Source organism: Lissotriton vulgaris, chromosome 11, assembly GCF_964263255.1.
Source record: "Lissotriton vulgaris chromosome 11, aLisVul1.2, whole genome shotgun sequence".
Classification (NCBI taxonomy): domain Eukaryota; kingdom Metazoa; phylum Chordata; class Amphibia; order Caudata; family Salamandridae; genus Lissotriton; species Lissotriton vulgaris.
Genome location: NC_141699.1, coordinates 889,903,159 through 889,918,958, shown reverse-complemented (window position 1 = coordinate 889,918,958; position 15,800 = coordinate 889,903,159). Strand labels below are relative to the sequence as shown.

The window sequence follows — 15,800 nt, the reverse complement described above, 5'->3', positions numbered from 1 at the left end:
ATGAGCATGGATTACTCAGTATTTTTTAAGGACAACTACAGAATGAGTATGGATTACTTAATGATGACTACATAAGGACTTTCAAATGATTGTGAAATACTCATGGATGATATTAAGCCAATTGAAGGCCAAGTGTAGATTACTCCCAGATGATTTAATTATTGATATTGAATGCCTATGGATCACTAATAAATCATTATGGGTTGTATTACACCTTGACAATTCCATTTTAGGAGCACGTTAGCCGACTGCCAATATTGCCTTGCAGGGTCCCACAAGTAGTTTAGGAATATGGATTTGCTGGTAGAAAAACATTTGGAGGGCCACCTCCTCAATGTACTTTCCTGTCGAAAACAGGCAACTTGGATGTAATATGCCTTTTTTACACATTACCAAGAATATTTTGCGATGCCACGAGTTCTAAAGTAAGGCCCAGATTTACAAAACTGTCGCTGAACCAGGTGCAGCACCCTAATTGGATGTGTTGCATAACAGGGAGAGTAGGAGTGGCATGTCTATCCCTCTCACTAGCGCCACTGCACCATTAGGCAGCTAAGAGACATGCACACACTTTGGCACTATAATGCAATGTTGTCTACAAATAGTCTAGCTTAGGTTTTGTAATGGAAGGGTACCCTTCCGTTACCAAAAAAATACTATGTCTAGACAAACGTGAAACCGTCGGATGAGTGTTGTACCAAATACCAATTTGCTCTGGTTTGCAAATCCTGAAAAGGATTTTGATTCAGGTCTGCATTATAAAACTCAAGCAAACCAGACACAAAACTTCGATAAATCTGGTCCTAATCATCAGATTAATTTTATTCTGCTTTGGCATAGATTACTTTCTAAACTCTACAGTGAGAGGTAGACACTTGTATAAAATAAATCTGTGAATTGCTAATTTTGGCTAGGTTTGTCCTGCAGAAATACCACAAGCACCTTCATACAAAAGAATTGGTCTGCAACAATGTAATACCTTTGCATTCCCATACACCTGAATCACTGGGATTTGCCTTATTTTGAGGTACAGAGCATTATCTGACGCTGTTTGACATGGTGATCATTTGCAAAAGACTAAACAAAACTGTGGTTAACGGAAAAATGATCAAAAGAGATGTGTCAACATGTAATTTTATTTATCTGAAGCACATATTTGGCCCCCAGGGGCCAGGATACCAAACAAGAGAAAAAGTCCAGGAAAAATAAATCCAGGAAAATAAGGCCAGACTACTGAAACAAGAACAAATGGCTTCATAAAAAACAGCAACTTCGTGGTTTCATTCTAGATGCAGAGTTTTCCTTAATCCTCTTCTGGCATTTCAATTTTTTATAGCCACCTTCCTTCTCATACTTCTATTATCTAGTGATGACCAGCCATTGGCACTGCACACAGACTCCTTAAATTCGTGAAAATACATCAGTATCATGCAACCGCCACAATTTTTGGTTTTTAATAGGGCTGGGCTGCCTATAAAAAGTTCCAATTCCATTATTTCATACAGTCTGCCAGATGATATGGTTAAGGTTACAGGTTTCCTAAGTGAAACAGTAAGGTCACTTGCTCAAAGAGGAACAGGTAAGAGCAAAGCATTAATGAAGAGGGGTGCAGAAGGTGAAGAAATAAAAATGTTCTTTATGAACTTAAGAGTGAAGCATCAAGTTGTGTTTTCAGGAAATCTGTTGGAGTTTCAGGAAGAGGACAGAAATATCCACCTTCAACAAAGGTCTTAGCTTTTGTGCGATGAGACCTCTTATGATAAAAAGTTGGGTCCCCTCCAGAACTTCATATAACACTTAGGGCAACAGGAGTGGGCGTGGCTAAGAGCAGGGGTACTTTTCTGTTGCTCAAAATCTGCACTAAATGTGAGAATTATAAAAGAGCAAACATGACTGACTACAGAAATTGAACACAAAGCACCACCACATAACTGGTGTTTAGCCCCCGGTCCCGAATGACAGTTCTAGCCCTAAGTAGCAGTCTATCTTCTCTGCCTCTTTTACACTTTTGAAATGCTGGGGTACTTGGAAGAAAGACTGTACCAATGTAGATGCATTGTAAGAAACATGTGTCATAGTCATGTTCACTAGACGCTGTCATGCTTCCTCTGCAAACAGAAAGTAATCAGTGCCAGATTTCTTTACAAAACCATCATGGAGGCAGCCACGGTGAGTCTGAACTGTACTTGCAATATTCATCTTTTGAAAACAGTCTAAGAAACTAGCATAGTGACCAGAAATCAAAAAGGGTGCTTACAACCAAGTGCTAGGACCAGGACCAACTTGATCAGGTCTAAATAAAAGCTGTGAGCACAGTATATTTTAAAAGTGCAGTTTGCTATCACCCATTAATCCAGTTTGAGCCCCTCACACCTGGACTTACAGATTTAGAAATGAAATCCCAACTCAAGGCTTTGCACCAGATTTGCATGCCATTTGTAGCATAAGCTCAGCACAAACTGTTAAGAAATTACAAGCCACCCCCATTGCTCTTATTGTTCCTTTGCAGACAACTGTTAAGTAATGATGGAGTCATCGTACAATTATGATACAACACCACATATGCAAACATAACTTAACACAATGTATAATAATAACATTTCACAATCCAAGCTCAACTGAATGTTAATTTGAACTATTGTAATAGCTTACCAAACAATGCATCATCCTTCTCCTCATCAAGGACAGCTGTTCAGCACGAGCCTTCGTTACACCTTTTGCAGATGCAAGTTCTTTAGGAGAAAAAAGTATTTCGCTGATACCATTGAGAAGAAAACCTGCACTGTCCCGAGCTGCCTTGGCTTCCTCCAAGAGTCTGTGCAATTTTCTCTTTGGAACGAGTACGTATCTGAACCATGAAGGATCATTTGGGTCCTTTACCAACTAGTGCATATCAGTCTGCAAAATAACACAACTATTAACTATTTGCCATAATGTTAGGTTACATACAAAAAAATATGTATGGAAGAGATTGTTTTTTTATTTTGATTTGGTATCTGTACATGGCTAACAATGTAATATTTGCTAGGTTAGCTCCAGGAGTATAAAGCAGCTATATTTAAAAACATTGCATGCAGAAGGATGTCAAAGTCCTCATGCAGGAAATCTATAAGGTTTGTCCCATATAAACTTTAACTGTGCTAAAAGAGTGGCAAAGAGTAGAAGTACCTTTTGTACAGTGAATGATCGACTGCATATTTTTTATGCTGTTGTATCTGTTAAATTCCTAGAAATGGTCAAAGCAGACAGCGCAGCTTGCAAAGACTGTATAACCAACTCACTATTGCAAGTGCCTTGCAACTGTGCTATAATCAAATAAATACAGTTGTTAAAGGCAGCAGATAATAAATACAATATACACATAACAAGCATACTTTTTGGCAATACATGCGTTTGGATGGAAAAAAAGATTATTAATGAGAATTTGCGACAGTTTATGTGGAAAGGTAGAATATCAAGCACGCACCTTTTGAGTGTTTGTTTTCGGCTTGTAATCGTACACACTCCTCATTCAGACAGGAACCAGGGCCAACCGAAAAGCTTTTGTTTTGATTAATTATGGACAAGGAGTTATATACCATTTCCTTAGAGAGAAAGCAAATCATATGTACGTTAAAAAAAAAAAAATACCCCAGTGTTGAATGATGGACTTTCCTACGTCATCAAATGAAATGATTCTTCATTGTCCTGAGGGGGGGAAAAAAAGAAAAGCAACCATTAGTCCATCATTTATACTGATCATATCAAACAGTTTTCCATTTGTTTACTCACATTTTAATAGATAGGTATATGTGCCCTATTGCTGAGGAAATGAATGTACCATATTAATTCAATTTCAACTCTTTGGGTGTATGGGAAAATATTGGCGCTCATGTAGTAATGCACTCACAAATTTATTCAAGAATTCTAGTTCCCTTGGGTGCTTGCAATGTCAATGGGAGAAGAGAACACCCTACTTCTAACTATACAATCCTAAGATTGCACACAATTTATAACAATGATCGCAGCACACCACTTATCATAACAGTAATACACTTTTTGCAAAAAACATAGGACAGTCCATTGGGCTCTTAAAGATTTCTTCCTTCTTTTTTATTCTTTCAAACTCCAATCCCTTTTGTCATGCCAACGCATTTCGCCGAGGTTCAAAAAAACCAAATGGCTTCATCAGGGCTGAAATTATACAAGAAGCGCTTTTACAATAACATTCCTGTCCAAAGCGCTACATGCGTTAATATAGAGCCCCCTCGTTGCCAACAACCCTGTGCTTTCACACGTTATGACACTCTGTGAGACATGCACAATATTCGTCCATTATTGACACCTTGTGATTCACTGGTTTAGAAAAAGATATTGCCATATTGTACATTACTGATTATTAATATTCACGCATAGCATTAAAAATGCATTGTCTAGCAATGGCTAAACCACAGCCATATGATGTGTTGGTGACCTAAGAATAGTAAAATAATACCAGCTGAGACCACTGTGTCATTTTACAATTACATTCCCCAAGTGCAAAATGCAAATAAGCATTGTACTACATTCAACACGTAGTTACCTCAATCCTCATATTAATTCCTTGGTACCTGATGTAAAAACGAAATTCATTTGAAAAAACAATTACCTCCTGACAGACAGGGCAAGGTTAGAATCCTAGCGCATTTGATCAGTAATGAAAATATTCACTGGACGATTCCCTACCTCCTTAGTTGAATCGACTTTCTTTTCAATTAATACTTTGCTTTGAAGGTTTCCTTGACCACTAAAAAGCACCCGTGTTCATTTCTACAATGCAAATGGAAACACATACTTATCCGTGCTCATTTTAAACATGCACCCTTTCTTTTCCATAACCCAATACAACATGTACTGCCAATTTGTGGCCAGTCTTACCTTTTACCTTTATATACTGCGGGCGGTAAACAAATAGGGGCTGCTGTCGTAGTTTCTTATTAATAAGGATGCCAAATACTCCCAATCTTTCTGCAATTTAAATAAGAAATCCCATTAAGTCTCAATCCTTTGTGGTGCAGTTATAACTCTCGAAGAACCATTTGCTTAATACCACCTACCAGAAGTCCGCCGATTGTGCTCCACTTCTCCAAATAAGTGCCGCCACCCACCCGCTTCTCTATTTGGGTCTCCCCCTGTCAAATTAAAGAATACGCTACCATTACTCCTCTGAGTAAACCACCACTTCGATAAACCAATCCCAAATTCCACTTGCTTACCTCCTCAAGTATTCCTCAGCTCACCCGAGTACAGGCGACCCAGTTCCTCATCCTCCATACTCCTGAATAGGTCATCGATGCGTGGACATAGAAAGAGACTACTGAGAGCCACGTATGTCCGCTATATGAGATTGGTTAAAGTCTTTGTGCTCCGATCCCCGATACATCCTGTTGATATTCTAACTCCTTAATCGCTTCATATTATCAATCGTAAAAGACCCCCTTATCAAATAATGCGATCATAGTTATTAGATTGCATGACAACAGTTCATTAGCGCCTTGTTTAAAATTGCAAACCAATAAAGTTTTGCCACAAATGCTTAAAAATAGTACGAATATACTCCGCCATCTTGGACTAGTTAGAGTTTACTTCACCATAGTTATATATATTCCTTCCGAGGATCTTAGCTCAAACTGTAAAGAAGTTGAGTACTATGCCACGTTTTCCCCAATTTAACTGAATTTCCCAATGATTGACACACCCACAATTTCTGGACCGCATAGTATATAAAGCCCACTCCATCAAATTTGCATTTACAGAGCCTAATGTCCATCCGTCATGCTAATTGGTTACTCCATGTGCCTCTATTATTTGCATCATGCAGTCTATTTCTTTTCTTCATAATTCTAGCTTATAACTAGAGCATCTGTGTTCAAAACACTCATCAGATCAAGAGCTACTCACTCCTCTTAATTAACGATATTACTGCTCCTCATTTTTCGCCATGCAGATCAATCAATTAGTCGCCAAGAAAATATTGTAGCTCCTGATCAAAATTTAGGCCGTCTTCTACGGCCCTTAGACGCATGAGGAGGCAAGCAAGTGAAATTTGTCATGCCAACGCGTTTCGCGAGGTTAAAAAAAATCAAACTGCTTCATCAGGGCTGGAAATGATACAAGAAGCGCTTTTACAATATTATTCCTGTCCAAAGCGCTACATGCGTTAATGTAGAGCCCCCTCGTTGCCAACAACCCTGTGCCTTCACATGTTATGACACTCTGTGAGAAATGCACAATATTCGTCCATTATTGACACCTTGTGATTTACTCGTTTAGAAAAAGATAATGCCACATTGTACATTTCTGATTAGTAGTATTCACGCATAGCATTAAAATGTAATTGTCTAGCAATGGCTAAACCACAGCCATATGATGTGTTGGTGACCTAAGTATAATAAAATAATACCAGCTGAGACCACTGTGTCATTTTACAATTACATTCCCCAAGTACAAAGTGCAAAAAAGCATTGAACTACATTCAACATGTAGTTACCTCAATCCTCATATTAATTCCTTGGTACCTGATGTTAAAACGAAATTCATTTGAAAAACAATTACCTCCTGACAGACAGGGCAAGGTTAGAATCATAGCACATTTCATCAGTAATGAAAATATTCACTGGACGATTCCCTACCTCCTTAGTTGAATCGACTTTCTTTTCAATTAATACTTGGCTGTGAAGGTTTCCTTGACCACTAAAAAGCACCCGTGTTCATTTCTACAATGCAAATGGAAACATATACTTATCCGTGCTCATTTTAAACATGCGCCCTTTCTTTTCCATAACTCAATACAACATATACTGCCAATTTGTGGCCAGTCTTACCTTTTAACTTTATATACTGCGGGCGGTAAACAAATAGGGGCTGCTGTCATAGTTTCTTATTAATAAGGATGCCAAATACTCCCAATCTTTCTGCAATTTAAATAATCATGCATCTAAGGGCCATAGAAGACGGCCTATATTTTGATCAGGAGCTACAATATTTTCTTGGCGACTAATTGATTGATCTTCATTTGGCAAAATGAGGATCAGTAGTATCGTTATTTAAGAGGAGTGAGTAGCTCTTGATCTGATGAGTGTTTTGATCACAGATGCTCTAGTTATAATCTAGAATTATGAGGAAAAGAAATAGACTGCATGATGCAAATAATAGAGGCACATGGAGTGACCAATTAGCATGAGGGATGGACAAGGCTCTGTAAATGCAAATGTGATGAAGTGGGCTTTGTATACTATGCGCTCCAGAAATTATGGGTGTGTCAATCATTGGGAAATTCATGCAAATTGGGGAAAAGGCGGCATAGTGCTCAACTTCTTTATAGTTTGAGCTAAGATCCTCGGAAGGAATATACATAACTATGGTGAAGTAAACTCTAACTAGTCCAAGATGGCGGAGTATGAACTTACGATTTTTAAGCATTTGTGGCAAAACTTTATTGGTTTGCAATTTTAAACAAGGCGCTAATGATCTGTTGTCATGCGATCTAATAACTATGATCGCATTATTTGATAAGGTTTTTTTACGATTGATAATATGAAGCGATTAAGGAGTTCGAATATCAACAGGATGTATCAGGGGATCGGAGCACAAAGACTTTAACCAATCTAATATGGAGGACATACGTGGCTCTCAGTAGTCCGCTTTCTATGTCCACGCATCAATGACGTATTTAGGAGTATGGAGGACGATGAACTGGGTTGTCTGTACTCGGGTGAGCTGAGGAATACTTGAGGAGGTAAGCAAGTGAAATTTGGGATTGGTTTATCGAAATGGTGGTTTACTCGGAGGAGTAATGGTAGCATATTCTTTGATTTGACAGGGGGAGACCCTAATAGAGAAGTGGGCATGTGGCGGCGGTTATTTTGAGAAGTGGAGCACAATAAACGGACTTCTGGTAGGTGGTATTAAGCAAATGGTTCTTCGAGAGTTATAACTGCACCACAAAGGATTGAGACTTAATGGGATTTCTTATTTAAATTGCAGAAAAATTGGGAGTATTTGGCACCCTTATTAATAAGAAACAACAACAGCAGCCCCTATGTGTTTACCGCCTGCAGTATATAAAGTTAAAAGGTAAGATTGGCCACAAATTGGCAGTATATGTTGTATTGGGCTATGGAAAAGAAAGGGCGCAGGTTTAAAATGAGCACGGATAAGTATGTGTTTCCATTTGCTTTGTAGAAACGAACACAGGTGGCATTTAGTGGTTGAGGAAACCATCATAGCAAACTATTAATTGAAAAGAAAGTCGATTCAACTAAGGAGGTAGGGAATCGTCCAGTGAATATTTTAACTACTGATCAAATGCTCTATGATTCTAACCTTGCCCTGTCTCTCAGGAGGTAATTGTTTTTTCAAATGAATTTCGTTTTAACATCGGGTACCAAGGAATTAATATGAGGATTGCGGTAACTACGTGTTGAATGTAGTTCAATGCTTTTTTGCATTTTGTACTTGGGGAATTTATTTGTAAAATGACACAGTGGTCTCATCTGGTATTATTTTATTATACTTAGGTCACCAACACATCATATGGCTGTGGTTTAGCCATTGCTAGACAATGAATTTTTAATGCTATGCGTGAATATTACTAATCAGAAATGTACAATGTGGCAATATCTTTTTCTAAACGAGTGAATCACAAGGTGTCAATAACGGACGAATATTGTGCATTTCTCACCGAGTGTTATAACAAGTGAAAGCACAGGGTTGTTGGCAACGAGGGGGCTCTATATTAACGCATGTAGCGCTTTGGACAGGAATATTATTGTAAAAGCGCTTCTTGTATCATTTCCGCCCTGATGAAGCAGTTTTTTTTTTAACCTCGCGAAACGCGTTGGCATGACAAAAGGGATTGGAGTTTGAAAGAATAAAAAAGAAGGAAGAAATCTTCAAGAGCTCAATTGACTGTCCTATGATTTTTTGCAAAAAGTGTATTACTGTTATGATAAGTGGTGTGCTGCGATCATTTTTATACATATTAATTCAATGTTTTAATAAGTATCAAGGCTTTTTGTAGAGATAACCATTAGAACTTATGTTGTTTTGGCAACAAAAGGCATGTTACGTTCACCAAGGAAAAAAGGCTGGCATACATGCTTAACAATATGCACATGTGTATAATGCCAGCACTCATTTAGCTCTTAGGAGTCATCATGTCAAGGGGTACAGTTCACATTCACAGGCGGTACTGCAGATGGAAAGTCACTGTAGGCCGGGCTGTGTGACTGCGAGCCATGAGCCACAAAACCTTGTGGTGTCAAACTAAGTGGTGCCAAGTGTACCATCATTTTGGGTTCTTGTTAGCAGGGTTTAGTAGGTGTTACTCCATTGCTCGAAACAGCCAGCTCTTGTGTAGGAAAATGTTTTTTGGGTATTAACTGGTGTGGTGGTGAAAGCGAGGCATGTTTTTGTCCTTGACATTTGGATTTAAGTAGGGACTTCAAGACAAGTTCATTTTCACGTTCTACTGCGTCATATTTACTTGTAAATTTTGGATGAAGGAAACTCGCCATCCCTGCTAAAAGGACCAGGTTTTCAAGTTTCTGCACATTCATCCGCGAACTTTCATCACCAGACTGAGAAGCTGTGCTTTCAGCATGAGTATGGTTAGCAACTCTTACGTAATCCTGCCCACTCTGCTTGGCCTTTTTGTCATTGCACCTTTTCTCTGCAATTTCCTCCTCTTGGAGTTTACTTAACACCCTCTTAAGTCTTCCAGCGCTTCCCCGATTGCCACAGTCCATTATCAACTGCTTTTCCTCCGGTGCCCTTTGAAGCAACACCTGTTTTACACCCTCCGTTGTACCAGAATTGCTTGCAATTAGGTCTTCTAAAATATTTTGAATCGTAAGACACTGTTTCTTCACTAAAAAATGAAAAAAACATATTTATATATAAACTTCAAAACAGAGATAATACATTGATCACTTGCAATATATCTTCAAGCGCTAGCTAGAATATATACATAAACAGGTATTGATATTAAAGGACAAATGTATAATCTATCCATAACAAAGTAAGTTTTCCTTATTAGACAGAACACATTGTAAGCCTGAACCTGAACCGCCAGAAAGAAATTGCCTAAATAAAATAGATTATCCACAAATGGCTGTCTTATAGTAGTGCCACGAGCTAAACGTTTCAGCCCTTTTCATAAGTGGCACATTTGTCATTGGAGAGCACTGCAAGGAATATGTGAGGACATGCATGTTAATTTTTACTGACCATTATTGGATTAACTTATTCCCAAATGTAGGATTTTACTGAATCATGTTGGAAATTAGTACCATTATCCTGCAGTTACAATCTTAATATAAAAGTTTACTTATTGTGCTTACCAGATGATTGGAAAAGAATCATAGTTTTAAAATCTCTGTCTTCGGTGATTGGCCAACCAGTTTCATCTGTTTTCGATCAGCCATTTACAAAGAACTTCACCCGAATTGTCCAAAAGAAAGAAAGTCTCCATCTTTTCTAACACACACAGAGCGATCGCAAGCGAAAAACAGGACATTGAATGAAAGCTTGATTATGTCCTGCTATATATAAAAACCAGGAATTAGTTTGTGACTGGTCTAGTTTCAGAGGTATAATACAAAGTATATCAAACCGATTCACAGATTATTTAATTGGAGAAAAGCATCACAAAAAGTACACTGACCTGATGCAATTTATAACTAATATGCGTAGATTTTGGAAGAAGTGTTAAGAATTCACTAAAGGCCATTGAGGAAATTGCATAATAATCCAGTTTAAAAACATATATATATATATATATTTTAAAGAGTTTTATATAATGCGAACTTGACCTGGATCGGGTATTAGAGCGCTTAACATAGTCCCAGTTGCATTACATAAGGACACATTCATTTTTCTATTTATTTTTATTTTGTTAGGCATGGGGAGATTAAGTGATTTGCGCAAAATTACAGAATGTTCAGCGTCATTGCAGAGACTCAAACCCAGTTCCCCAGATTCGAGGTTGACCGCCCTAGCCGTTAGGTGCTAAAGGGATTACATTCATATGATATAATGGTAGGCAGATCCCTATGGAGCTGCTATAATTTGACTCATTGCCATCATGCGGAAAGTAATTCAATTGGTGTTGCTTGGTAGTGCAATACAGCTGATCACACCATTAACCATGCCCCATCTCATCCATTCTATCACATGCTTCTAACGGTAGAAAGTGACCAATCTAAACCCCATAGGACTACGGTAAGACTTCTGATGCTCTTTGCTGGGGAAAAAAAGCTAGAGTGGGGATTTCGTAGAAGAAAGGGGAATGAAAGGTAGTTGGGGCAAGAGAGCTCCCATATATCTGCACCATATGCAAACCACATGCACCTCAAGGCAACAGGAGCAGAGATTTGGATACTGTAGACAGTGTGGCAAATGCCATAGAAATGTCATAGAAATACTTAAATAAGTTGTTCCTAGTGGTCTCATGCACAAAGCATTATATGCCGACCACATGTAACTTCAATATAACATGCACCTGTAAAGTGCACGTTCACCCAGGGGTATCTTGCCGCTAAACAACATGTTTATCATTGCCCAGCTCAATGTTACTCATTTTGTCAACCTCTAAAGGGCGAATGGTTGAGTGGACCCACCATATCCTGAACCTTTGACCATGATGCTTTATTCCACTAATAAGCCACCCGACTTAGGTATTTCAAGGCATCAGGGGCAAAGAGAGAAGTTGTGAGGCAAAGTAGAAACCAGGAAAAGGACAGAAAGTGTTTTAAAAAATGTCAGAGCGTGGAGTTACCAATTTTGGAAATTCAGACATTCTATTGTAAATATCCTCCCTCCCTGATCTAAACACCTGGCTTAATAGAAGTGACAATTGACATCATTTGACTGCTGAGAACATCGTTCTACCTTAGTTACACAACAGCCTCCTGTTTGCTCAGAACCAGCTGGCTAATTTGAAAATTAGTAGGAACTAAAAACCTGCTGGGAACCTGGCCATACGAAGCACATCCCCTTCAATTAAAGTAAAGCTACACATCAACATTCATGCAACAGCAGTGATGAAGGCACCCCGACTCGGGTGGGTGTAACACAGGCCTTGCAGCCCCTGCTGTAGAGACTGCAGCATAGGGATCAGGTTTCCCAACAATCATGGTCACATAGCTTGTTAACGCACAGTATCTAAGAAGCAAGACATGATGGGGGTTTAAGGGGTAGCGGAAAGGGATAGCAGTGCAACAAATTACTACAGAACACATTTATGTGGGTGTTTTACCACTCCAAACACCCACCCCTAGCTATTCCCCGGCCTACTCTTCTCATTACTCAGCAACACAGCTAGGCCTCTAATAGTAGAGTACAAGCTCTTCCAATGAGGACTGGTATTTAATATGAGTACACCAGTATAATTGAAGGTCTAATTCTATGCTCTGTCTGCTTTTGCCGCCAAGCACACAGCTCTAATCCACTTTCCTCAGCATCTCTCACTACACTTTCGATCTGGAAAGATGGTATGCCATCAGCTGCTAAGCAGCCATTGTCACTATACAATTACACTAAGCTATTATGCAGTACACATTCAGATATACAAGCATCTGGCACCACATCTGTGCGCACTGGGGCATACCGTGAGGTTGAAGGTGTCACAAAAACAAAAAAATTAACAGGTCCATGTGTAAAGTAACTAATGCTTAAGCCTAAAATCTGGGCTTAGCATAGTGTGCTGCCCCACTAGTATTTAGCTGCTTCTGTCCATTCATTTTTCCATAAAACACAAGTAAAAGTACACCTACAACAAGCCAGGACTATTGGCTTTGTCAATGTGTGTAATTTGCTTCAGATAAATAAAGAACAAGTCTCACTTTGTTGTATACAATACTAAAGATTTTACTCGTTTTTGGTGGGAAGGCTGTGGCCTATTAGAGCAGTCGACCTTCAAGTTAAGAAAGCAGGATTCGAGCCTGCACCTCCTGTGATTTGAAAACATTTTCCCCTTTATATTTTAACTGCTGCTCGATTTAATACGCTCCCAGTGTGCGCTATATATTTAAAAGATAAAATCTAGTCCCTGTGGCAGTGAGGGGTAGAGAAGGGCACCTAAAGATTAACGGTCAGCACCGGCAGGACCCGGCCCACTTTCAGACCTGGGGCCGGGAGTCTACGACTGCCTGCTCTTTTTTTATGCGAGGCCCAGGGCTCAGACTTGGGGTTGACCCTGGCCTGCAGGCTCCCCCCTCATAACAAAACAAAAATCAAACGGGCCCTTCACTGAAACCAAACATCTTTCCTTTGCACAGAGCTGCCCCACTGGAATTTTGCTGCTTCTGTCCATTCATTTGCCATAAAACACAAGTAACGTTACACCCACAACAAGCCAGGACTATTGGCTTTATCATTGGGTGTAATTTGCTTCAGATAAATAAGTAACAACTCTCACTTTGTTGTTTATAATACTAAAGATTTTACTCATTTTTGGTGGCGAAGGCTGTGGCCTAATGTTAGAGCAGTCGACTCTCAAGTTAAGAAAGCAGGTTTGAGCCTGCACCTCCTGTGGTTTGAAAAACGTTTCCCCTTTATATTTTAACTGCTGCTTGATTTAATGCGCTCCCAGCGTGAGCTATATATTTAAAACATAAAATCTAGTCCTTGTGGCACTGGGTAGAAGGGCACCTAAAGATTACCAGCAGGACCCGGCTCGCTTTAAGCCCTGGGGCCGGATGTCTAGGACTGCCTGCTCTTTTTTTATGCAAGGCCCCATGCTCAGAATTGGGGTAATTGACACTGGCCTGCAGGGCTCCCCAGTAGCCCGGGGGTGTGGTTGACTGCATGGGACGTGCTGCCGGCACCACGTTGATATGTTATGTTATGTTATGTTAAACAAGTTTATATAGCGCATGGCTACCCCAGCAACAGGGCGTCCCAGCGCTTGCGGACGGGCTGAACGGCAAAACACAGCGGACACAGAGTAACAGAATGGCCGGCACCTCGAGTGCGGGGGCCTTAGATAGAGGAGAACAGCCAAGTTTTAATTTGTTTTCGGAAGAGCTGATCGTTTGTGGTGGTACGTGCCTTTGTGGGGATACAATTCCAAAGTATCGGAGCCATGTACTTAAATGAATGACCACCTGCTCTACTCCTGCGGACCCTGATGGTGCGGCAAGGTGGAGATCAGCAGAGTGGAGAGCACGCGTGGGGGTGTAGAAAGTACAAAGTCCCTGTAGTATTTGAGGGCCATGGCCGTAGAGAATTTTATGGATTAGACAGAGGGTTTTGAATTGGATTTTTTGTTTTACAGGTAACCAGTGTAGACGTCGTAAAGTCTGTGAGGTGTGGCAGCGTTTCGGCAAGGCAAAAAGAGTGCGGGTGGTAGCGTTCTGAGCCCTTTGAAGTCTTTTTGTAACCGTCAGGTTTGAGCCAAGCATAAGAACATTACAGTAATCCAGATGAGATAGCACCAAGGACTGGACTATTATCTGGCGGGTAGGAGGCTCAAAGAAACCTAGAATATGCTTGAGGGAGCGTAGGCGGCCGTAGCAAGTGCCTGCCACTCCTTTTGTGTGGGAGTCAAGAGTGAGTGAGTTGTCCATAAGAATCCCCACGTTTTTTAGGTTTTGACTGGCGATGCGCACGTAGTGCGCATGCGCCAAAAAACGTTATGATTTCTGTGTGGGGTCGGGTATCCGCCCCCTCCTCCCATTGGCTAGCTCCATAAATGGAGGCTAGCCATTGGGAGGAAGGCTCTGTCCGTCAATCTCGGACCAGATTCGGGGGCGTTCCCCAGAATTTTTAGCTTTTGGCGACATCAGCCGAAATCCGATTCTCGGGCACGCCCCCGAATCTGGGCCGGGATTGACGGCACCCGTGGTCTCCTCTTCGCCTCTCCTCCCCCTTTCGCCGTGCGATATGGGGACGTGCGAAGAGCTGCCCGAGGGATTAGATGAGCCAAGATGCCCTCTTCGGAGTGCTGGAATGAATGCTGTGTGACCATCACGTCTCGGCTCGGTGCCCTCACTACCCTGACCCCAGCGCTACTTGGCTGGTTAATGCCCTGCACCCTGGGAGGACGGATCTTCAATGATGAGAACCTGACCAATGGCGTTGGGTCCCTGGTCCCCGCAGTGACTGCCCCGGTGAATCGGCCTAAATCCGGCGGCTTGCACCGGGCCCGAGGCATCACGGCAGTTCTTGCAGCTTTAGCCCTGTGATTCGTACTGGGCTTGGGGTCCGCTATTGTGGTGCTGTCCGCTCGTTGCGTGCCTGCTCCTCTCAATCTGGGGCCGCGGCTCGATTTCGCCTGATGCCACCCCAGCGAGCTACACTTGGTCCGTGATCGGCCTCTGAGCCGAGTCGTGAGCCTGCGGTGCAGCCCAGCGGCGCTTGGGAGTCGCGCCGCATCTCCCCTTTGTTTATTGGTTGTCGTTTCGCCGGCTGCCTGTGTCGTGGGTCTGCCACACAGCGCAACAGCGCCTGGATGTTGCACAGCATCTCCGCCTGAACCTAGAGTGGCGGCGTTGTCCTCCCCTGGTCTTCCTGAGTGGCCAGTGGAGCCTGAACCGTGGAATTGCTGCTGCGCTTGGAGCTCGGCTGTTGGTGCTGCAGTTGGGAGACACGGCAGCTGTGGAGGGCCCAAGCCCTGCCTTGACGTGGAAAGCCCAAACCAGCTCCTGGGTCTGTAAAGGCTGAGGCATGCATCGAGGCACTTCAGCACGGTCCATTACACACTAGTCACGGGGGAGAGTCTAGGCCTATACCTTCCCCTTTGATTGACAACAAAATGCGACTAGAGGTACATGCATTTA

At 41.4% G+C, this 15,800-nt stretch overlaps 1 pseudogene; it reads right to left on the bottom strand.

The window, feature by feature from the left end:
* Positions 1-14,236, bottom strand: part of LOC147683656 (uncharacterized) — a 38,709-nt pseudogene extending 24,473 nt beyond the window's left edge.
* Positions 14,237-15,800: the final 1,564 nt, after the last annotated feature.